Below are 25,821 nucleotides of genomic sequence, written 5' to 3'. Positions count from 1 at the left end.
TGTGATTTTCTTCTTCCTCTTCCTGTGTGTGTTCCCTTTGTTCCTGTTGTGCACATGTTATGCTGAGGTGTCCATGCTGAGTTCTATAAAGCAAACAATATACTGCTCACACAGAAGTTAGTGTGTCTGCCTCCTTTTACAAAGAAGCTGCACAAGCAGTTCAGATCAGCACTCTGCTAACAGCTTAACCAGCACCACTGAAATCTGATCCTAAGATCTTTGGAGAGACGAGGCAGAAGCCGAGCACATGGTAAGATGGCAGCTAGTCTGGAGTGCAGGTCAGGCATAGCAAAGCTGAATAACAGCACATATCAGCTATGGAAATTCAGTGTGAAAATGCTTTTATGTAAGGATCACCTGTGGGAAGTACTCGGCACCGAGAGACCAGAAAAAAATCCTAAAGACTGGGATAAAAGAAACAGACAGAATAGAGCAGTAATTGACCTGCTGGTGGGAGATGATCAACTGATTCACATCAGGATAGAATCTACAGCACAAGGTATGTGAAATGCACTGCAGACACTACATGAGAGATCAAACTGACTCGCTTAACTGTACCTGCTACATAAGCTGTACAGCATGAGACTGCAGAAAAACATGGAAATGCAAATTTAGAAATTGCAAAACAGCTCAGAGGAACTGGGGAGGACTTTAAAAATCCATTTAGCAGCTCTCTTCCTATGCAGCCTTCCTGAATCATATAGTCCTTTGATAAATGCCATTCTGACCAGAATCAGAAATAACCTATTGTTATTGTTATAAGAGCAAATAAATTGATGAATATAATCACAGGAAGAGAAACAGAGCTGTAAAAGCAACTATAGCACCAGCCCTTTCAGCTGGAAAGGGCAGAAGCACAGAGCAGAGTGAGTTTTCACAGTCCTCTTTTACAAAGAAGCTGCACGTGCAGTTCAGATCGGCACACTGTTAACATAAACTTGGATTGGATGTGGGCTTAACCTCTAAAGAAGTGCCGCCAGAATGCAAGAAATCCATATAGTGTAAACTAGTATTGATAAAACAAAGCAAGGTTTTTTTTTTTTGTTTTTTTTTTTTATAAATAAGTATGGTGTCTTTCATTCCAGTGTGGAGACACCAGGATCACACTCATGACTGAGAACAGTGGGAAATTGGAACCTGCAAGAGTGAAAATGCCAGCTTGGAGGAAAACTGCATTAAGCACCCAATCATAACTACCATTCAAGCGTAAGTTTATAAATATTTTACATTTATCTGTTGTAGTTACTCTGGTTATAGCTTTGCTCCTGTATTATTATTATTATTATTAACTGTATTAGAAAACTCCAACATATTCCTCAGGACTATAAATAAATCTGTGCGTACAATGAACGTACAGTTACAAACAAAATGAAACTCCTATCCTTTATAAGAGGAAATTGGGACCTGCTCAAAAGAGCTTACACTCCTGTGCCCATTATTCTACATGTAGTCATGCTTCCATGCTGCCTGACCTAGCAGTGTTTTTACTTGTACTTTTTCTCTATAGAGCTTGTTTGAGTTAATTACAGTAACACCTTAGTTTGTAGAGATTCCACAGCCTGCCTGGAGTTGTATTATAGTGTCTGCTTAGATTTGCAGAGAGAAGGTCCCTGTTTGTGACCTCAGAACTTTTATAATTAGGGTTTACCTTCTATTTATTTTGCAGTGCAGTATATGAGCATAACTACTTTGTAAAACTTCTGTTATTGCCCCATTTCAACTCTTGAAGGTGCTAAACCCTAATGCCGGAAAATAAAATCTACAAAACCAAATGAAGAATAAAAAGCATTGTGCATACAGAGCTGTAGGTTTAGGGCTAGTCCACACGGGGAGATAGCCACGCGTTTGCGGTCGCGGCGACAAAGCGCCGCGACCGGCGCAGGCGACAGTTTTGTATGGGCGCCTATGTAAAAACGCCTGTGCTAACCACACGAGGCGATGCGCTTTTCAACAGTCGCCTGAAAAAGCCTGGCGAGGCATTTTCAGGCGACTGTTGAAAAGCGCATCGCCTCGTGTGGTTAGCACAGGCGTTTTTACATAGGCGCCCATACAAAACTGTCGCCTGCGCCGGTCGCGGCGACCGCAAACGCGTGGCTATCTCCCCGTGTGGAATAGCCCTTAGAATAAGATTCTTTAAGCCTATAAAAATGTTGATCACAGGAGCTGTGGGAATAACAGGACAGAAAGCCCCAGAAAAACAAGAATTTGGGTGGAAGGCATTTATGCTTGAGTAAGCTCTGTAGGTAAATGGAATAGGGATATGAAGGGATTTAACTGTATGCTTCAATTCTGCTTGTTTTATGGTAAAAATACAATATAATATTTGAAACAGACACTATGGTGAGACTGCACACTGATTTCCTGACTTCTCCTTTTTACCATATTGGAGGAGTCCAATCTTGTGTGCGAGAGAGAGAGAGCCTCCCCAGACAGCCTGAAATGCCCCCACTGTGACTTCTCAGGTTCGCAGAGAGAGGAACATTGCTAAAATGATATAGAAGCTGTTTTAGAACATGTTATCTGCCTAAAGTCCTGTTTCCATTTCTTCAATGCCTATTCTAAAGTTTTCTCTATTCGGCTATTTGAATTTTTGCCCATTATTCTTTCTATTTTTTTCTCTAGATCTGGTCTTCAGCTTCATGCAGCAAGCTTTCCATGGTAAGAATTCACATGTCCTCAATGTAGATAGCCCTATGATCTGCCTTATTTTCTTTTATCTGCTGTTTTTCCACAGGCAGCCATGTGTCCATTCTTTTTGCCATAATAATGCCTTCATTTACACTTTTCTTGTGTAGAACTTGTGCATTTTAATTGTAGAACTAGTGTTTTTCACCATTGCATGCTTGGTTCAGTGACGCCTCAAGTTTTTGCCATACTGGAGAGGTCATTCAACGTATGCCAGAGAAGGTCTCCACAGACAGCCTGGACTTGCCTTACTGTGACTGTTCAGGTTCGCAGAGAGAGGGACATTTATGAACAATCTTGAGTATATTATACATTTTTGCTATGACATCAGCATTAATATAAGTAGGGTTTTACCCTACATACTTTGTAAAACTTCTTGGTAGATCTGGTAAATCTTCTCTTGATCCAATGTTCTCATCATTACAAAGACCGTGCACCCCTTACCATACTCCAGCACTTACTCATATATTCAATTCCTCTCTAGCCTTTGGTATTCTCCTCTCATTATTCAAACGGCATGTGTTAAGCCTATCTTTAAGAGGCCACATTAGACCCATCCTGTCTGTCTAACTATTGCCCTGTCTCTTAACCCTATCCTCTAAACTTCTGTGATGTCTTATCTTTTGGAAACCTGTTATGCAGAAAGTTTCGAATTACAGCTAGGCCCTCTCCCATAGACTCCATCATTATCAAACAATTACAATTTTAAAACGTTATTACCTTTTTCTCTGTAATAATGAAACAGTACCTTGTACTTAATCCCAGCTGCAATATAAGAGGCCAAGGAATCCCATTGGGTTTATCTAATGTTTAAATTATTCTTTAGAAGACATAAAGTAGGTAGATCCAAATTACGGAAAGATCCCCTATCCAAATAACCCCAATTCCCAAGCAATCTGTATAACAGGTCCCATACTTTTATTAAAAAAGGGTGATGGATGTGTAAGTATAAAGCATAGATAGTTATGAGTGGAGATCTGGAAGCAGGTTGCACTGACAACTCCTTTCAATTTTTATTATTTTAAATTACATGACTGTCAAGGTCCAGTTATATACTGAAGCAGAAAATATTTGTATTGTGTTAATAATTTGCTGTGTTCATTCAGTAAAGCTGCAATAGTGGTTGCCTCTTCCAGAGGCTTTCTCTACAATATTAACATCATATATTTTCTTTGTTAAAAGTAAAAATGTTTAATGTTTGACTCATTCTTACTGTTTTGTCCCTTCTGTAATTTCTCTAGCCTGTCCTTAAGAAGTGATGTGACTCTGGACTATTATGGTTTTGAAGCACAGATACAGGTAATAAATGTTTATGCTTTGTTTTCTGCACACTGTTCTTTCTTGACTTTCCATTTTTACCGTATTGGATAGGTCCAATTTGGTGCTTTGTTGTTTTAGAACATGTTCTTAATTTGCTTAAAGTCCTGTTTCTATTTCTCATATGCCTATTGCATATTTTACTCTTTGTAGCTGTTTGAACTCTTTGCCTATTACTGTATATATTTTATTCTGTTATTTTTATAGATCTGGTCTTTAGCTCCTTGCAGCAGGCACTGTGGTAGCTACAGTACTTGTGGTGAAAATTACACTGTCATGAATGTAGCCTCAATTTACCCTATACCCCCCTCCCCACGTGTTTCGGGGTCAGCCGTTTTGTTTGTTTATAGCAAATTCCTGACACTGTATAAAGGGAAGCGGCAGGGGCATTAAGGGGCTTAAGAGGTCTTTCCACGTGTGCTACAGAGAGTCTCTACAGACAGCCAGAACTTGTGTTACTGTAACTGTTGAGGTTCGCACATTTATAAGGAGTCTGTAATATTTTATTATGCTGTTATTTGTGACATCAGAATTTTTAAAATGAGGATTTACCTTCCATTTATTTCTCCTGTGCAGTATAGGGTCATAATTACTTTATAAAACTTCTCGGAATTGCCCTTATTTTTACTCGCACAGTTGCTATTACCTTCCTCAACAAATAGTGTTTGGGAATTCACATCTGAAGGGAACCCTGCAGCCTAATAATGAATTATACCGAACCAAATGGAGAACAGAAAGTAATACAAATTCAGAACTATACTTGAGAGATTCTGTTGGACTGTGAAAAGGTTGATCTTGGTAGCTGTGTGGTAACAGGGCAGATAGCTCCAGAGAAATAAGGACTGCAATGTTCTCCCCAGGACGTTTTTGGCAATTAAAATTTATTTTCCCATCCACCCACCTTCCCCCGCCCAATCTGCCTCCTGTTTTTTTTCCGCTGAACTGGACTGGGGGCTTGATAAAGGACCCACAGGGGCCTGAAACGTTGCCTTTTTGTGAATGCTTATGGGCTAAATAAATCACTTATTTCACTAAGCAACATTTTTGGTGTGCTTCTGGATTTTGTCTACTCTATAGCTTTTTTAAGCAAGACAGTACTTTATTTGCTGCCTAAAGTCTCTTATCCACAAAAACTTCCAGAACTGCCCCTCCGGGGAAATGCCCCATACTTTATACTTATCCCTCGTCGCAGATTCTGGCAGCGGTCTTCACGGCATCCATCTTCTGGGTCCTCGGTAAGCTGACTGGAGGATCGGTATGTCGGCACACGCATGTGCAGTTGGAGCATGCGCTGAAATTGGCGATCTCCCAGTCAGCTTACCGAAGACCCGGAAGATGGATGCCGTGAAGTCTGCTGCCAGAATCTGCGACGAGGGGTAAGTATAAAGTATGAGCCATTTCCCCGGAGGGCAGTTAGCCTGGGGGGAGGAAGGAGGGGGTCTATGTGGGGTGGGGGGGGGGTATGGGGTTTTGTTGTACAAGGTTTCCTTCTCCTTTAAACTCCTCTCCTAATCACCCTCAGTAACAGGTCCATCACCCACTGCTAGTAATTTGCACCTGAAACCTAACCTGCCATTGAAATGTATAGAATCGTCACCCAAAGTCCTCCAGTGTCATCTGAAGTAATGGAGCATACACTCGGATCACTTTTGCTGCGGGTGGTCATCTCTATAACAACCTTCATGTCATTTATAATTTTGCACAATTTAGTATCATCAGCAAAAATAGAGAGTGCCGATCTCAACCAATTAAAATGCAGTAGGCCAAGCACAGATCCCTTCGCTATGTCACTAACAACACTAGTCCAATTAGAAAATACTCCATTTACCACTCACTACACTTTGCATTTGGATAGAGAACTGGCTGAAGGATAGATTACTAATGTGATCAGGCCAATATGTCTTAATTTTACCACTATTTTCTTCTGTATGGTACTGTACTAAGTAGATCATATCCACTGACACTTCCTCATTAATTTTCTTGATTGATCTGGCAAGATATATTACTCATAAAAACATGCTGGCACAAACTCATAGTTTTCTCATAGATTAAAGGAGAACGAAATCCCCCTAGGTACAAAAGCCCCACTCAACTGCACTCTCGTTGGCCCCCCTCATTTCTCCCTTTCCCCACAGTCTTACCACAGTCTATTACGTAAATAAGTGCCCCTGTCTGAAAACCTGAGCTTAAAAACGCAGCTAGATGCCATCTTCTGTCCATTCGGATACTCTTTGGATCTGTTCGGCGACACAGCGCCTGCATGCGCAACAGCCTCCTGATTAGCTCCAATTGCGCATTCGCCTGCAGATCGATGTTGGTACTGAGACACAGGGAGGCCCATTTATCAAAGGTAGAATTTCGAATTCATGCAAGTTTTTTTTTTTTAACTCTAATAAATTAGAATATAATTGAAATTAAGTTAAATTAGACCTGTCACCTTATGAAATAATTCAAAATCCTAAACTTTCATTTTAGTTGAGCAAAATAAACTTTACTTGTACTATAAAAATCTTGAAATCTTGTTTACTTCATTCACAGTTAGAGCATATAAGCAGATGCCATTTTGTGGAAACTGTTATCAAGACAAGCTTTGCATTATTCCAAAAAGGAGGAACTGATGCCCATGTATAGGCTATACAATTATAGACAGCGAGGAGGGGAAGGGCATGTAAGGGCTTTGAAATCAAGGAAGTGAAGATATAAAAGTGAAAGTAATAGAAAAGAGGCAGGGAAGGCAAAACATGATTGACAGCTGAGATGTTTTTTAATTAGTTGGTAGCAGGTATTAATGGTTTAATAAAAAAATACTTTAATTACAATTCTGCTTTTCTGGTTCTATCCTCACTTGAACTTTTTTATGGCTTTTGTGCTTAGACAGGGGCAATATGGAGTTGTTGGCCTGTTACTAAGAAGTTGCTGAACTACTATAGTTAAGCTAATTGTGATATGCAATGTATTTAGGTATGTTATCGCTTATTAACCCTTCCAAAGGCTTCCCTACCACTGATTAAAAACTAACAGGCCTATAGTTTTCAGGATAAGAATGGAATCCTTTTTTGAACCATGCCAGTCCTCAAATAATTCTTACAGATTAAGTCGTTGATAAGTGGTTTGGTAATTATAGAGCTTTTTTACCTGAGCTTTTTTTAGTACCCTGGGATGAATACCGTCTGGTCCTAGAACTTTGTTTACATGTGTTTTTGTGCCTTTTCAATTTTCTCCTGAGTCATCCATCCATCAATACTTATTATTAGTGTTTGGTTGATAAAAAAGGAAGCCTACTGCATTGTGTATACAGAATTAAAATAATCAATTACAATCTTAGCTTTCTATTGCTCTCATCCTAACATCATTAATTGTGTTCTTATTTTAGAAATAGAATTTGTCTCATGCTTACCATTTTGTCTGTCTCGGATTTCTCCAGCATTTAGCAAGCTAGTGATGCTTCTTCTGACTCTGGACATACCATAAAGCACAGATACTGGTAAGAAGACTGTTAAAGTTCTGACTTTTTTTACTCTTTTGCAGTTTATGTCTAGTTTTCTGCACACTGGCATTTGCTGACTGCCCCTTTTTACCATATTGGAGGAGTCCAATCTTGTGTGCGAGAGAGCGAGAGCCTCCCCAGACAGCCTGAAATGCCCCCACTGTGACTTCTCAGGTTCGCAGAGAGAGGAACATTGCTAGCACGTGGCTATTCTCCGTTTGGTTTCTTTGATACCTATTTCACATTTTTCTCTCTTCAACTATTTAAATTCATACCAGTCATTTGTATTATTCTCTGTTCTCTTTCTAGATCTGGCCTTCAGCTCTATTCAACAAGCACCAGGGTAGCCACCCATGGTAGAAACGTGAACGATGTCACAAGTATAGACACAATCTACAGTATAATCCACGTCTGTTTGAGGGTTAGTTGGTTCATTTCTAATCCATGGCAAAGGCATGAAAGAGCAAGAATGGGTGGTGGCAAGGACAGGCTTTTTCTTGCCATTAAAACTATGCAGTTGTGCTTACATAAAGCCTGACATAGCAACACCTTCAGTTGCACTTTTCCCCTTGTGTATGTTAATTGCAGAGCTTGTGTTTCATACCTTTGCATTTTTGGTTCAGTGACTCCAAAACTGTTGTCATACTGGAGAGTTCCTTGAATATATGCCAGAAAGAGACTCCACAGACAGCCTGGACTTGACTTACTGTGACTCCTAAGGTTTGGATTGTGAGGGTCATTTATCTAAATTATTCTAAAAAAAAAATATTATTTATAAGGAATTATAAACCCTTGAATAAATTGATATGAGATTGCTCAGAGTGATGTTCTAAGCAATCTTTCAATTTGAATTTTATTTTCCAGTTTTCAAGATATTAGCAATGTATACACAACTAATATTATGAGTCAGAAACGACAGCGCTACCCGCTGCTCATTTTTGTTACCTGGATGCAGTCGGTAAAAAACTAAGTTGGGGGAAAAATGATTGTCTTTTGATGTTGCTCTGCTTAAAACTGATGAGACCTATCTAATGACTCGTCTATGCTTATTAACTTAATTTTCTGAGCAGAGCATCATCACAAGACATTTTCACTAACTTAATTTTCTACCAGCTGTGTCCAGTTGGCTAAATTGAGCAAATATTATTAAAAAATACTGAACATTTCAAAAGTGGTCATAATTGTATTCTAAGCACTATTACATTTCCTCTAGAGCAGTACTCCCCAACCAGAGGCTGGTCAAGCAACATGTTGCTCACCAACCTCTTGGATGTTGATTCTAAGGTGAGCAAGTGCTTCAATTTAGATTTCTGGCAAGGATTGGTTGAATAGAAACAAGATGTATTGCCAAACCTGTAGGTTGACAATCCGCATAGAGGCTACCAAATAGCCAATCACAGCCCTTATTTGGCACCCCCAGGAACTTTTATCATGGTTGTGTTGCTCCTCAACTCTTTTACATTGTGGTAGGGGACCCCTGCTCTAGAGGCTTTCCTCACAGACTTCAATATTAAAATTCTATATTTCTTTTCTGTGTTTAATTGGAGGTTTTTACTATGACTCATTCCTACTGCTCTTGGCCTTTCTTACTGTAGCCTGTGCCTTTCAAATTATTGATGGACTGTCCTGTTTATAAAGGACAGATACTGGAAGGAAAACTGTTCATATTTCAGATGCAGACACTTATTTGCCTTCATTTTAGTGTTTTTATGTCTAGTTTTCTGCACACTGTCATTTTCTGACTGCCCCTTTTTACCATATTGGAGGAGTCCAATCTTGTGTGCGAGAGAGAGAGACTCCCCAGACAGCCTGAAATGCCCCCACTGTGACTTCTCAGGTTCGCAGAGAGAGGAACATTGCTAACATGATATGGAAGCTGTTAGTTTGTGTTAGAACATGCTCTTTATTTAACCAAAGTCCTGTTTCCATGCCTAGTCTATATTTTTCTATTTTCAGCTATTTGAGCTTTTGCCCATCTTTTGTCTAATTTTCTGTTTTTCTAGAGCTTGTCCTCCACTCCATACAGCATCACTGTGATAGTCCATGGTAAGGATTTACATCATGTTACAAATATAGACCCTGCTGACCCTATTGTCCCCATTTGTTTCAAGCTTAGTAGGTTCATTTGTAACCAATTGCAAATCCATGACAGGGCAAGAATGGGAGGTGACATGAGCAATTTGCAAGTAAAGAAAATGCCCTCTGACCTATAGGTCTATGGTTTGCCTTGTTTTCTTTACTTTTGATTTTGTACCCATCATTCCACAGGCAGTTGTGCATCAATGAAGTCTGCCCTATCAGTTCCTGCACTTGCACTCTTCCTTTATACACCTTGTGTATTTGAATTGCATAGCTTGTGTTTTTCACCATTGCATACTTGGTTCAGTGATGCCTCTGTTTTTGCCAAACTGGAGAGGTCCTTCAATGTATGCCAGAGAATATATATTATGTATATAACCAACCGAAAGGATACCAGCACTCCCGTCTTACAAAAGTCAGTCGTGCCTGGTTGCAGAAGCCAAAGGTAGAATTGTAGCGAGAAATATAGAGAAAAGTTCCGCACACACAGGACTTAATAATCATTAAAGGAGTTTATTCTGGTGAAAGGGAGACCTGACTTTTTGAAACGTTCCGCAATCTGACCTTTATCAAAGTGACTAACTAAACACAAAATTACCTTTTTAACCCCCAGTGGCGGGAAAGGGCGGAAGTGACATCATCCAACAATACGTAGAGTGTATAGAAAAATCAAAAAATGAAAAAAGTTAAACAAACATCAACTAAGTGATCAGTTACAAAAATGTAAAACATATGGTATATTATCGAATTCTCGATCATACAATCCAAAACCATAACATGGTTACACTGTGTTGGAGAAGTTAAATTCATAGCGGACTCCCACTAATGCATATGTCTTTGTCATCCATTCATTTTGAATAAAAGCAGAGAGAAAACCGTCATATCAATACCAATATATGATATTATAAGTCACCGAGGAGGTCCATGAACATCTAAAAGCACAAGGCCGAACAAGGTTTACTTTATTTATAATAATACACAAGTCTTAGTGAGTTATGTGACAAAAATTACATCACCGCTCACCATTTATAACTGATCACATCATTAGTCACCGTTTATAAGGAAATAAATTACAAGAAATTCATGGCTTTTGTATATATACAGGTTATTTTGGCATAGCACTGATGGGTTAATGGCAAAGCTAATGGGCATGTTATATGGGATAATACCTCATTTGTTAATCTATACTATGGAAAATTAGACCTTTGGTGAGCACCTGGTCCACCACACCTTTATCTAAGTAAAGATAGATTGTATTTTAGCTATCGCTATAGAGGGATTCCTAAGACAGACCTTTGATCTAGACTCACTTGTAGGTATTTGTAACATAAGTAACATTTTGTGCTGTGAATTACAGAGAGTTACAATTAAGACTAACAATTGTTACAAAATACATTATTTTAATGTTGTTGTTCGCCCAAAAAGGGGGTTTTTTAACATAAATGTGGTTATTGCTGTATTTATTTTTGTTAAGTAATAATGTGGATTTTTTATATGTAATTTAACTATTTGACACATATTGATTTTGACGATGATGACATGTTAGCCAATTAAGTCCTTTTTCACACCATCATAGGTATTTAATGCATTTTTTGATTGCCTATTGTCACTTTGAGAAAGGCCTCGGAAAGGCCGAAACGTTAGTCGTTTAGTTAATAAAACATTTTGATTTCAATTTAAGTCCTGAGAGTGCGGACCTTCTTTGTGGGCTATAGATAGATAGATAGATAGATAGATATATAAGCATTTGTATTGGTGAGTTTTTGCTTTCCATTTATTTTGCTATGCAGTATAAGCACATAATTGATTTGTAAAAAACGTATTGCATTGCCCCATTTTTATTCAGAAAGCTGCTAAACCCTGATATACATATAGATGTGTTTGGGAATACATAGCACATATGAGCTATACTGAAAAATGCACAACCAAATCAAGAACAGAAATAGTGCTCATACCAAGCTGTCATTTTTAGCAAGAGATTTTACAGGTCTATGAATAGGTAGATCTTGGGAGTGTGTGAGATAATAGGGTAGAAAACTCCAGAGGATCAAGAGTTTAGGTGGAAGGCCAGTATGTGTGAGTAAGCCCTGTAGGTAAAGGGAATAGAAAAGACAGGTCTTTGGAGTGAGTGGATGCTAAGAGATGCACTGTATGTTGAGAACTGGATGTGTAGAGAATTCTAGAAAACAAAGCGATGTAGCCAAAAAAGTTTCAGGAGTAGAGGAGAAAAGTTATAAAAAAGGGTGGTGATGTGGAAGTATAAAGCATAGATAATTATGAGTGGAGATTAGGAACAGGGGTGATTCTAACCTCACTGCTATCTTTTGTGCCCCCGACTCACCTTCTTAGCAGTGGAAGGTGTACAGGGTGGCAATTGTGCTCCCTGCACTAGTAGAGCCAAACTTCAAACTTCCAGTTTCATAACTATAAATTCAGCTCTTAAAGGTACCAGAAGCCGCTTTTGCCCCCTTGTGGAGCACTGCCACCTGAGTGTGAGTTTCTCCTCTTGCCTCATTAGTGCAGCCCCCCTGTTCTAAGAGACCAGTTCTACATTGTAACATTTATATTTTTTAATGTTAAATTCCATGTCTGCCAAAAATATTTGTTTTCTGTTAACAATTTACAGTGTTCATTAAATTATTATTAATATGGGTTGCCTTTCTTACATGCCTATTCAACTTTTATTTTTAATTCTTTTTCTAGATCTTTTCTCAAGCGCCATACAGCAAGCACTGTGGTAGCCCCCCATGGTAAGAATTTGCATGTCATCAATGTAGATATAATTTACACTAATTCTCCCATAAGTGTTGGGGTTGGCTGGGTTATTTTTAACCAATGGCACAAACCTAAACACACAAGAATGGGAGTGGCCATTTCAGACTCTTCAGAGACATGCAGGCAAAGAAAATGTCCTCTGTGCCATCGTCCTATGATCTGCCATGTTTTCTTTGGTCTGCTTCTGTTATTCCACACAGTCGTGCATCCATAATTTCTGCCATAATAATGCCTTTATCTGCACTTTTCTTGTGTAGAACTTGTGCATATTAACTGTACAACTTGTGTTTTTCACCATTGCATACCTGATTTAAAGACGCCTCCGTTTTTCCATACTGGAGAGGTCATACAATGTATGCCAGAAAAAGTCTCCACAGACAGCCTGGACTTGCCTTACTGTAACTGTTCAGGTTCGCAGAGAGAGGGACATTTATATCTGCAGTATTCTATAAATGTTATTTGGTGTTCTAGTTTGTGATGTTAACATTTTAAATTTTAAAGTTTTCAGCTATTTTGGGATTTGGCTGAATCTTCCATGAAGGATTTTGCCAAATCCAAGCCCTAATTTACATATGCAAATGTGTAGCATGTGGAAGAATAATCATAACTAACTTGTTCCTGTGACAAAAAGTCACAAAATTTTAAGGATTCTGATTTGGTTGACCCCATCTAAAAAAACAAATGCTCTGTAAGGCTACAAATTTATTGTTATTGCTACTTTTTGTTACTCATCTTTCTATTCAGGACTTTCTTATTCAAATCAGTGCATGGTTGCTAGGGTAATTTGGAGCTGCTGAATAGAAATGTAAATAACTCAAAAACTGCAAATAATAAAAAATGAAAACCAATTGTAAATTGTCTCAGAATATCACTCTCTACATCATACTAAAAGTTAACTTAAAGGTGAACAACCCCTTTAAGGGATGCATTGTATGGTGAGACTGGATGTGTAGAGGATCAAAGAGATCTAAGGGAGACTTCAGGAGCAAAGGAGAGAGCTGATGAAACTGGATGGATGGTGGAAGTAGAAGCATGAATTCTAGATTGTTATGAGCGGAGTTCTGAAAGACCAGTTCTAGATTATAAGCATTTATAAGCAGCTCACACTTACTATTTGTGCCAACAACTTTATTTGTTGTTTTTTCAAAGCCTGTGGCTTTAAGCCCAGTTCCTTTTTTAGAAATGGCTATTTTCTTAATTTGGCTCATTCTTTTGTCTCTTTTCCTTGAATTTTCCAGGCTGCCCCCAACAATCTTGTGATGTGATTAAGCCTCTTCTGACTCTGGACTGACTATAAAGTACAGATACTGGTAAGAGGACTTACAGTTCCGATCTGTAGACACTTTTTAAACTTCTTCGTAGTGTGTTTATGCCTAGTTTTCTGGACACTGTCATTTGCTGACTTTTCCTGTTTACCATATTGGAGGAGTCCAATCTTGTGTGCGAGAGAGAGAGACTCCCCAGACAGCCTGAAATGCCCCCACTGTGACTTCTCAGGTTCGCAGAGAGAGGAACATTGCTAGCACGTGGCTATTCTCAGTTTATTGTATGGTTTCTTTGATATCTATTTTACATTGTTTTCTTTTCAACTATTTAAGTTTATACCCATCATTTGTATTATTCTTTGTTCTCTTTCTAGATCTGGCATTCAGCTCTATTCAACAAGCACCACGGTAGCCACCCATGGTAGAAACACACAATGTCACAAATATAGACACAATCTACAGTATAATCCACGTCTGTTTGAGAGTTAGTTGGTTCATTTCTAATCCATGGAAAAGGCATGAAAGAGCAAGAATGGGTGGGGGCAAGGACAGTTTCAGGCCCTTTGCTGCCATTAGAACTATGCAGCTGACCCTAGGAATGCCTCTAGTTGCACTTTTCCCCTTGTGTATGTTAATTGCAGAGCTTGTGTTTCATACCTTTGCATCCTTGGTTCAATGACCCCAAATGTTTTGTCGAACTGGAGAGATCCTTCAATGTATGCCTGAAAGAGTCTCCACAGACAGCCTGGAATTGCCTTACTGTGACTCTAGGTTTGGATAGTGAGGGTCATTTATGCACAATATGAAGTATTCTAAACATTTTTTGTTATTTATAAGGAATTATAAACCCTTGAAACAAATTGATATGAGATTGCTCAGAGTGCTGTTTTAAGCACTCGTGTAAATTGTATTTTTTTTTTCTAGTTTTCAAGATATTACCAATGTTTACACTACTAATATTATAAGTTGGAAACGACAATGCCACTGCTCATTTTTGTTGCCTAGACACAGTCGGTAAAAAATTAAGTTGCAGGAAAAATGATTCTTTTGATGTTGCTCTGCTTAAAACTGATGAGACCTATCCAATGACTCGTCTATTTTCTGAGCAGAGCATCATCACAAGACATTACATTTTTCACTAACTTAATTTTCTAACAACTGTGTCCAGTTGGCTAAAATGAGCAAATATGAAAAAATACTGAATATTTCAAAAGTGGTCATAATTGCATTCTAAGCACTATTACATTTCCTCTAGAGCAGTACTCCCCAACCAGTGGCTGGTCAAGCAACATGTTGCTCCTAAGGTGAGCAAGTGCTTCTATTTAGATTTCTGGCAAGGATTGGTTGAATAGAAACAAGATGCATTGCCAAACCTGTAGGTTGACAATCCGCATAGAGGCTACCAAATAGCCAATCACAGCCCTTATTTGGCACCACCAGGAACTTTTTATCATGGTTGTGTTGCTCCTCAACTCTTTTACATTGTGGAAGGGGACCCCTGCTCTAGAGGCTTTACTCACAGGCTTCAATATTAATATTCTATATTTCTTTTCTGTGTTTTTGAACTGGAGGCTTTTACTATGACGCATTCCTACTGCTCTTGGCCTTTCTTACTCTAGCCTGTGCCTTTCAAATTATTGATGGACTGTTCTGTTTATAAAGGACAGATACTGAAAGGAAAACTGTTGAATATTTCAGATGCAGACACTTATTTGCCTTCATTGTGGTGTGTTTATGTCTAGTTTTCTGCACTGTCATTTTCTGACTGCCCCTTTTTACCATACTGGAGGAGTCCAATCTTGTGTGCGAGAGAGAGCCTCCCCAGACAGCCTGAAATGCCCCCACTGTGACTTCTCAGGTTCGCAGAGAGAGGAACATTGCTAACATGATATGGAAGCTGTTAGTTTGTGTTAGAACATGCTCTTTATTTAACCAAAGTCCTGTTTCCATTCCTTCCATGCCTATTCTATATTTTTCTATTTTCAGCTATTTGAGCTTTTGCCCATCTTTTGTCTCATTTTCTGTTTTTCTAGAGCTTGTCCTCAGCTCCAGCATCACTGTGATAGTCCATGGTAAGGATTTACATCATGTCACAAATATAGACCCTGCTGACCCTATTGTCCCCATTTGTTTCAAGCTTAGTAGGTTCATTTGTAACCAATTGCAAATCCATGACAGGGCAAGAATGGGAGGTGCAAGTAAAGAAAATGCCCTCTGACCTATAGGTCTATGGTTTGCCTTGTTTTCTTTACTTTTGATTTTGTACCCATCATTCCACAGGCAGTTGTGCATCCATGAAGCCTGCCCTATCAGTGCCTGCATTTGCATTTTCTTTTATACACCTTGTGTATGTTAATTGCAGAGCTTGTGTTTTCATACCTTTGCATACTTGGTTCAGTGACGCCTTTGTTTTTGCCATACTGGAGAGGTCCTTCAATGTATGCCAGAGAAAATATATATATATATATATATATCTCTCAACCGAAAGGATACCAGCACTCAGTGGTGTAACTAGATTATACTGTGAATTTTGTGGCCCCCAACATATCTAGAGGTTGTACTGTTTTACCAACATTTATAGAAACTGTATACGAATTAGAGCCTCATGTGGCCCGTACACCTCCTGGGCCCCCCTGCAGCCGCAGGGTCTGCTTCCTCTATAGTTGCGTCCCTGCCAGCTCTCCCGTCTTACAAAAGTCAGTCGTGCCTGGGTGCAGAAGCCAAAGGCAGAATTGTAGCATAGAAAAAAGGACCGCACACAGGACAAATCAATAAAGAAGTTTATTCCAGTGAAGGGGAGATCTGAAGTTTTGTTCAGCAATCTGACCTTTATCAAAGTGACTAACCAAACACAAAATTACCTTTTTGACCCCCAGTGGCGGGAATGGGTGGAAGTGACATCATCCAACAATACGTAGAGTGTATAGAAAAATCAAAAAATGAAAAAAGTTAAACACAAACAAGAAACATCAACTAAGTGATCAGTTACAAAAATTTAAAATATATGGTATATTATCGAATTCTCGATCATACAATCCAAAACCATAACATGGTTACACTGTGTGGGGGAGAAGTTAAATTCATAGCGGACTCCCACTAATGCATACGTCTTTGTCATCAGTTCATTTTGAATAAAAGCATATCAATACCAATATGTTATATTATAAGTCACCGAGGAGGTCCATGAACATATAAAAGCACAAGGCCGAACAATGGTTACTTTATTTATAATAATACACAAGTCTTGGTGAGTCATGTGACAAAAATTACATCACCGCTCACCATTTATAACTGATGACATCATTAGTCACCGTTTATAAGGAAATACATTACAAGATATTCATGGCTTTTGTGTGTGTGTATATGTGTATATATATATATATATATATATATATATATATATATATATATATATATATATATATATATATATATATATATATATATATATATATATATATATATATATATATATATATATATATATTGTGTGTGACATCAGCATTTGTATTAGTGAGTTTTTGCTTTCCATTTATTTTGCTATGCAGTATAAGCACATAATTGATTTGTAAAAAACGTGTTGCTATTGCCCCATTTTTATTCAGAAAGCTGCTAAACCCTGCTATACAAATAGATGTGTTTGGGAATACATAGCACATATGAACTATACTGAAATATGCACAACCAAATGGAGAACAGAAATAGTGCTCATACCAAGCTGTCATTTTTAGCAAGAGATTTTACAGGTCTATGAATAGGTAGATCTTGGGAGTGTGTGAGATAATGGGGGGGAAAACTCCATAGGATCAAGAGTTATGCAGGAGTAAGCACTGTAGGTAATGGGAATAGAAAGGAAAGGTCTCTGGAGTGAGTGGATGCTAAGAGATGCACTGTATGATGACACTGGATGTGTAGAGAATTCTAGAAAACAAAGGATTCTTCTTGTGTCATGAGTCTCCAGCGATGTAACCAAAAAGGTTTCAGGAGTAGAGGAGAGAAGTTATAAAAAAAGGGTGGTGATGTTTAAGTATAAAGCATAAATAATTATGAGTGGAGATTGGGAACAGGGGTGATTCTAACCCCACTGCTATCTTTTGTGCCCCCTCCCCCCCTGACTCGCCGTCTTAGCAGTGGAAGGTGTACAGGGTGGCAATTGTGCTCTCTGCACTGGTAGAGTCAAACTTCCGGGTTTCATAACTATAAATTCAGCTCTTAAAGGTACCAGAAGCCGCTTTTGCCCCCTTGTGGAGCACTGCCACCTGAGTGTGAGTTTCTCCTCATTAGTGCAGCCCCCCTGATCTGGAAGACCAGTTCTACATTGTAACATTTATATTTTTTTAATGTTAAATTCCATGTCTGCGAAAAAATATTTTTCTGTTAATTTACAGTGTTCATTAAATTATTATTAATATTGGTTGCCTTTCTTACATGCCTATTCAACTTTGTCTCTTCAGCTATTTGAATCCTTGTCTATTATTAATTTTATTTTTTATTATTTTGCTAGATCTTGTCTGGCGATACAGCAAGCACTGTGGTAGCCCCCCATGGTAAGAATTTGCATGTCATCAATGTAGATATAATTTACACTAATTCTCCCATAAGTGTTGGAGTAGGCTGGGTTATTTTTAATTCTCCCATAAGTGTTGGAGTAGGCTGGGTTATTTTTAACCAATGACACAAACCTAAACACACAATAATGGGAGGTGGGAGTGACCATTTCAGACTCTTCGGAGACATGCAGGCAAACAAAATGTCCTATGATCTGCCATGTTTTCTTTGGTCTGCTTCTGTTATTCCACACAGTCGTGCATCCATAATTTCTGCCACAATAATGCCTTTATCTGCACGTTTCTTGTGTAGAACTTGTGCATATTAATTATAGAACTTGTGTTTTTCACCATTGCATACCTGATTTAGTGACGCCTCAGTTTTGCCATACTGGAGAGGTCATTCAACGTATGCCAGAAAAAGTCTCCACAGACAGCCTGGACTTGCCTTACTGTGACTGTTCAGGTTCGCAGAGAGAGGGACATTTAATATGCACAAGTATCCGCAGTATTCTATAAATGTTATTTTAAAATCTGTGACTGTCAGCCTGGTTCCTTTCTTTTAAAATGTTGATTTTCTTAAGTTGGTTCATTCTTTTGTCTCTTTTCCTTGAATTTTCCAGGCTGTCCCAAACAATCTTTTGATGTGATTAAGCCTCTTCTGACTCTGGACTGACTATAAAGAAAAGTTACTGGTAAGAAGATTTACAGTTCCGAGATGTTGACACTTTTTTAACTTCTTTGTAGTGTGGTTACGCCTAGTTTTCTGCACACTGTAATTTGCTGACTGCCCCTTCTTACCATATTGGAGGAGTCCAATCTTGTGTGCGAGAGAGAGAGAGCCTCCCTAGACGGCCTTAAATGTCCCCACTGTGACTGTCCCCAATGATTGTCTTGTGATGTTGCTCCAATGACTCGTCTATGCTTATTAGCTTAATTTTCTGAGCAGAGCATGATCACAAGACATTCCATTTTTCACTAACTTTATTTTCTACCAACTGCTTCCAGTCGGCTAAAATGACATTCATATGTTTTGATGGTTTACATTTCCTCTAGAGCAGTACTCCCCAACCAGTGGCTGGTCAAGGAACATTTTGCTCAGCAACCTCTTAAGGTGAGCAAGTGCTTCTATTTAGATTTCTGGCAAGGATTGGTTGAATAGAAACAAGATGCATTGCCAAACCTGTAGGTTGACAATCCTCATAGAGGCTACCAAATAGCCAATCACAGCCCTTATTTGGCACCACCAGGAACTTTTATCATGGTTGTGTTGCTCCTCAACTCTTTTACATTTGACTGTGGTAGGGGACCCCTGCTCTAGAGGCTTTCTTCACAGATGTCATTATAATTGTATCTATTTCCTTTCTGTGTTTTTGAACTGGAGGTTTTTACTATGACACATTCCTACTGCTCTGTGCCTTTCCTACTGGAAGGAAGACTGGCGCATATTTCAGATGCATACACTTATTTGCCTTCATTGTAGTGTTTTTATGTCTAGTTTTCTGCACACTGTCATTTTCTGACTGCCCCTTTTTACCATATTGGAGGAGTCCAATCTTGTGTGCGAGAGAGAGAGACTCCCCAGACAGCCTGAAATGTCCCCACTGTGACTTCTCAGGTTCGCAGAGAGAGGAACATTGCTAACATGATGTGGAAGCTGTTGGTTTGTGTTAGAACATGCTCTTAATTTAACCAAAGTCCTGTTTCCATTCCTTACATGCCTAGTCTATATTTTTCTCATTTTAGTTATTTGAACTTTTGCCCATCTTTTGTCTCATTTTCTGTTTTTCTAGAGCTTGTCCTCCACTCCATACAGCATCACTGTGATAGTCCATGGTAAGGATTTACATCATGTTACAAATATAGACCCTGCTGACCCTATTGTCCCCATTTGTTTCAAGCTTAGTAGGTTCATTTGTAACCAATTGCAAATCCATGACAGGGCAAGAATGGGAGGTGACATGAGCAATTTGCAAATAAAGAAAATGCCCTCTGACCTATAGGGCTATGGTTTGCCTTGTTTTCTTTACTTTTGATTTTGTACCCATCATTCCACAGGCAGTTGTGCATCAATGAAGTCTGCCCTATCAGTTCCTGCACTTGCACTTTTCCTTTATACACCTTGTGTATTTGAATTGCATAGCTTATGTTTTTCACCATTGCATACTTGGTTCAGTGACGCCTCCGTTTTTGCCAAACTGGAGAGGTCCTTAAATGTATGCCAGAAAAAGTCTCCCCAGACAGCCTGGACTTGCCTTACTGTGACTGTTCAGGTTCGCAGAGAGAGGGACATTTATATCTGCAGTATTCTATAATTGTTTTTTGGTGTTCTAGTTTGTGATATTAATGTATTAAACATTAAGTTTTCCCGCTATTTTGTGATTTGGCTGAATCTTTCATGAAGGATTTTGCCAAATCCAAGCCCTAATTTGCATATGCAAATGTGTAGCGTGTGGACGAATAATCATAACTTCCTTGTGACAAAAAGTCACATCATTTTAAGGATTCTGATTTGGTTCAGCCAGGCACTTGGATTGTGGCGAATCCAAATTCTGATGAAAAAAGCCAAATCGAGAAGAAGTGTTAAGGGATGCATTGTATGGTGAGACTGGATGTGTAGAGGATCACAGAGATATAAGGGAGACTTCAGGAGAGAAGGAGAGAGCTGATGAAACTGGATGGATGGTGGAAGTAGAAGCATGAATTCTAGATCGTTATGAGTGGAGTTCTGAAAGATCAGTTCTAGATTATAAGCCTTTATAAGCAGCTCACACTTACTATTTGTGCCAACAACTTTAATTTTTGTTATTTTAAAGCCTGTGGCTTTCAGCCCGGTTCCTTTTTTTATAAATGGCAATTTTCTTAATTTGGCTCATTCTTTTGTCTCTCTTCCTTAAATTTTCCAGGCTGCCCCCAACAATCTTGTGATGTGATTAAGCCTCTTCTGACTCTGGACTGACTATAAAGTACAGATACTGGTAAGAAGACTGTTACAGTTCTGATATGTAGACACTTTTTAACTTCTTTGTAGTGTGTTTACACCTAGTTTTCTGCACACTGTCATTTGCTGACTTCTCCTTTTTACCATATTGGAGCAGTCCAATCTTGTGTGCGAGAGAGAGAGACTCCCCAGACAGCCTGAAATGCCCCCACTGTGACTTCTCAGGTTCGCAGAGAGAGGAACATTGCTAAAATGATATAGAAGTTTTAAAACATGTTATCTGCCTAATGTCCTGTTTCCATTTATTCAATGCCTATTATACAGTTTTCTCTATTCAGCTATTTGAATTTTTCACCATTATTCTTTCTATTTTTTTTTCTCTAGATCTGGTCTTCAGCTCCATGCAGCAAGCTTTCCATGGTAAGAATTCACATGTCCTCAATGTAGATAGCCCTATGATCTGCCTTATTTTCTTTGATCTGCTACTGTTCTTCCACACGCAGCCATGTGTCCATAAATGTTGCCATAATAATGCCTTCATTTACACTTTTCTTGTGTAGAACGTGTGCATGTTAACTGTACAACTTGAGTTTTTCACCACTGCATACTTGGTTCAGTGACGCCTCCATTTTTCCATACTGGAGAGGTCATTCAAAGTATGCCAGAGAAGGTCTCCCCAGACAGCCTGAAATGCCCCCACTGTGACTTCTCAGGTTCGCAGAGAGAGGAACATTGCTAATATCATGTATAAGCTGTTGGTTTATGTTAGAACATTTTCTCAGTTGCATTAAGTCCTGTTTCAGTTTCTTACATGTTTATTCCAGAGTTTTCTTTTTTTAGCTATTAGAACTCTTGCCAATTATCCTTTTTCTTCTGTATTCTCTTTCTAGATCTGATCTTCAACTCTTTATCGTACAATAGTCACCCATGGTAAATATAAATGTCCTCTTTTTGCACAGGGTTGCTTGGTTAGTTTGCTTTTGTCACTGTATTTATGTATTTACAAGCTTCTGATCCTTCATATTTCATTATGCCAGGCAGGCTTAAACCACCATTTTTGATCTGGCCATTTGTGAAGATGTTAGAACACTCTGATGCAGTTGCTTGGTTCATAGTTTGAAACACTGGACCACACCAAGTGAGATTAGAAATCAAGCTGATTGAGCCTGCATTAAGAAACCTGACTGAGAATAGACTGACCACGTTTGCAGCCATTGTAACGCATTGTATTTGCTAAGTTTGTGTAATTGTTACTTCAGGAAGAAAGCTTCATCTTTCAGCTTGCGGTGGTAATTGGCATCATCAACAAAACCTCTTTCTGAGAGCTACAATGTTTAATAATGAACATTTTGGCAGTTGTCCATAACTACTAATGGATATCTGTCCAGTTTATCCTTCTTTTTTTATATTATCTTCATAAAGGTCGCTGCCTCATCAGGTACTTCAGTGGTATGTCAATTAATTAGTAATGACTCCTTGAAGCAAACATTGCTTTTACTCAATGCAGTTTTTACTGTCTGTGAACCTGAAAACATCTGAATTATTTGTGTCACATAACAAGTATGGTGCAGTAACCTTTCTTAGGAAATAGAGATGTTCATTTGACAATAGTTCCTTACCATAACTTCTCTTTGGTTGTTTTTAATCTTCATCCCATTGTTTTGGCCACCACAAGGTGGCAGCATTTCTGCTGTATCACAGCTTGTACAGCTCTTTACGGTATGCTTTTTTTACCATAATAAGGTCTTGATATTGGGTCTGGATTGAGAATCAAAATAGGCCCTGATAATTCAGGAACCAACAGGCCCCAGCAAGCCACACAGAGGCCCAAATAGCCCCCAACCAGCCCACTAAATACTGACTGCCTATGGCATTTTACATCAGTCCCTCTGGCATTTGCCACAACCCACAGATTGCCTGTCCAGGCCTGCTTGATATGAAGGGCTTATTGTTTTCCCTGAAATAAGTGTGGGGTGGAACATTAACACCAGACCCCAGCTTGCTTCAGTCAATCACAAATCACTGTCCCACTCTATTTTGCTGGTGACAGTCTGGGCTTTTCACCCTGGCATCACTGAAGTTGGCTGCAATTATTCAGAGAAGGCATAAATTCAGGAAGATACCGTTGAATTGCAGAGGTGATTGCTGCAAGTAGCCCAAGTACAACAACATTGCAGCCATGCACAGCCTTTTGTTTGACAGTGACCCTTTTTACTTTTGTATTTAATGACAGTATTTCATTGCTGCAAATAAATTCTACCTTTCATTGTCTAAATAAAACCTTCTAGTTGATCCAGAAAAAGGCAAAAAAAAAACACAAGTAAATCCTCTCCAAGAATGGCAATTTGTACCAACAGCTAATTTCAGTAACCCTTCTCACTTGCTAAAAAGCCATCCAACCGTACTTGAAGCAATCTGATGTATCACCAGTACAACTGATTCAGGGAGAGAATTCCGCAACTTCACAGCTCTCACTGTAAAAAAACCCTTTCTGAATATTTAGACAGAACCTACTTTCTTCTAATAGGAATGGATGTCCTTTTGTCAGCAGGGAAGACCTGCTGGTAAATAAAGCATTAGAGAGATTATTATATGATCCCCTTATATATTTATACATAGTTATCATATCTCCCCATAAACTCCCACTTTAGTGTCAGCACAACTGGGCCCTTCACCTTTCCTTGATGTCGGCCCTGTGTGTCAGGTGATGGTTACCTTGAAATACTTCCATACCAGTTTCCAGGCAACAATCCCTGACAAAAACTGGCACAAATGCATATCAGAAGTCAGAGGTGGCTCTAGGTGCTTTGCTACCATATTGTTGCACACCAGTACTCTATTAACTCATCTCTAATTTGTTTAGAAACAGTATTAAAAGATATGCTTTCCCCGATATGCCATTAACGAGCATGGCTGTATCGGGGGGTAATCTGATTGTTCAGCCGTATGGCCGAACGATTCGATTACAATGTGCAATGGGCTCCGGCGGGATCGGTCGAGTCAAAATCAAACCTGACCAAATGACCGATCTCCGCCGGATGAAAGCTGTCGGCACTCTCCACACACGATCCGAAAATCATATGAATCCTCGATTCATACGATTGGATCTGTGTGTCTATGGCCACCTTAAGTCTCTCATTGTTAATCCAACTTAACCACACTCATGGCTTTATAGGAATATGGTTGATCATTATATTTGATGTGTTCTGACCATTTTTAGATGTTGGGAATTGCTGCAAAGTTTTTGACACTCCCTGCATATAGTATTCCTAGCGGTATTAAAATGTTAACCGCTTTTCATGTAGCTTTAAAATCCTGTCTTCTTTTTAAGGTAGGGCTGCTTCTAAACTGACTGTGGTTATGAAATTAGCTTCTCTTTGAGAATAATCTCTCCCCTGCAAATTATACAAAGACTGCTATTGTTCCTCGTTGCCAGTAACATTGTGTTTGCCAGAAAGGAGAAGTTGCAACCCATTTTGAAAGTCCTAAAATTACCTTTGCACCACAGAAATGCACTGTGTTTCTTTTACTCTTCTGAGCTTGATTGATAATGGGGCATCATCTGAGCAGAGAATACTGTGTTGACAATATATGTATCAAAAATGTGTTCCTATTAATAAAGCTGTTTTTAAAGCAAAACTGGGTGAATTTGTATTTATAAAATTATCTTTTATTGTTTCAGTGTCTAAGTGCATCATATTAATTAAAAAGCACCAGGGGAAAATTGCACTTCAGTTAGGGGAAACAATACTATTTTGTGCACTGGGAGGGATACAAGCAAATGAGCCTTAGAGGGTTATTTATCAAATGGCTGGATCCTGAACTGAGTGCTGGATTTGGTTCATCTCTACTATAATTTCATGCTGCACTATTGTACATTCTCACTTTACTCCCAGGTCCTCTCCTGGACTGAATCATTCAGGTGACCAAATTATAAACCACTTGTGTTTTTTTCACAATTAAAACTTTTTAGCACTAAAAATCGTGCATTTGAAGAATGGGTTTTAAAATACTAAATTATGAAGCCTAAAAAAACACAAAAAAAACTCTAATGTAAGTAAAAACACGCCATGTAAAAGCTTCCAAGGTCATGTAAAAGCCAATGAAAGCTGTCCTGCGCAAATCTTAAAATATTTCATTTGAGGTTTTAGAATTTTTTTCTCTTCTTGCTGGTAAATGCACTAAAAATTCAGAGTAAACAAGCTTTTGTAATCTGATTTGGATTTGTTCCGTGTTTTTATACGTTTGTGCTTTTCAAATGGTCTTACATTTTTATTTTTTTATAGTTTTTGAATTATTTGCCTCTTTCCAGCTTTTACATGGGGGCCACTGACCGCTTCTAAAAACACATTCCCTGTAAGGCTACATATTTATTATTTCTTTTTTTTTTTTTTTTTTTTAGAACTCCTCTTTCTATTAAGGGCTCCTTCTATTCATATTCCAGTCTCTAAACTCTAAAGCATGGTTGCTAGGGTAATTTGGACTCTAGCAACCAGATTGCTGAAATTGCAAACTGCTGAATAAAAAGTTAAATAACTAAAAAAAACAACCAAAAAAAAAACCCCAATTGTAAATGTTCTCAGAATATCACTCTCTACGTCCTACTAAAAGTTAATTTAAAGGTGAACAACCCCTTTAATAAATAAGTGGATAGTCTTGTTTTTTTTTTAAATGTGAATTTAGTTTACACAAATTCAAATTTTGATAAATAGGCCTCCAAGTCTA

The 25,821-nt window shown here is 38.6% G+C and overlaps 1 long non-coding RNA gene across 16 annotated transcripts; it reads left to right on the top strand.

The window, feature by feature from the left end:
• LOC108704672 lies at positions 1-24,735 on the top strand. Of its 16 annotated transcripts, XR_001933660.2 has the most exons (19): positions 1-499; positions 1,086-1,206; positions 2,623-2,658; positions 3,927-3,984; positions 7,427-7,486; positions 7,799-7,910; positions 9,493-9,535; positions 12,272-12,318; positions 13,582-13,653; positions 13,770-15,466; positions 15,642-15,680; positions 18,113-18,155; positions 18,779-18,850; positions 19,212-19,269; positions 19,949-19,991; positions 21,062-21,133; positions 21,481-21,516; positions 21,987-22,026; positions 22,134-24,735. It is a non-coding gene; the product is annotated as an uncharacterized LOC108704672 (long non-coding RNA). The 16 variants fall into 16 exon arrangements; XR_001933662.2 differs by lacking the exon at positions 19,212-19,269 and adding an exon at positions 10,433-10,523 and having other exon boundaries at positions 21,987-24,735; XR_001933655.2 differs by lacking the exon at positions 19,212-19,269 and having other exon boundaries at positions 2-250; positions 352-499; positions 21,987-24,735.
• Positions 24,736-25,821: the final 1,086 nt, after the last annotated feature.

This window comes from Xenopus laevis, chromosome 5L, assembly GCF_017654675.1.
Source record: "Xenopus laevis strain J_2021 chromosome 5L, Xenopus_laevis_v10.1, whole genome shotgun sequence".
NCBI lineage: Eukaryota > Metazoa > Chordata > Amphibia > Anura > Pipidae > Xenopus > Xenopus laevis.
The sequence above is the reverse complement of the archived record's forward strand: the minus strand, read 5'-3'. Positions and strand labels throughout refer to the sequence as shown.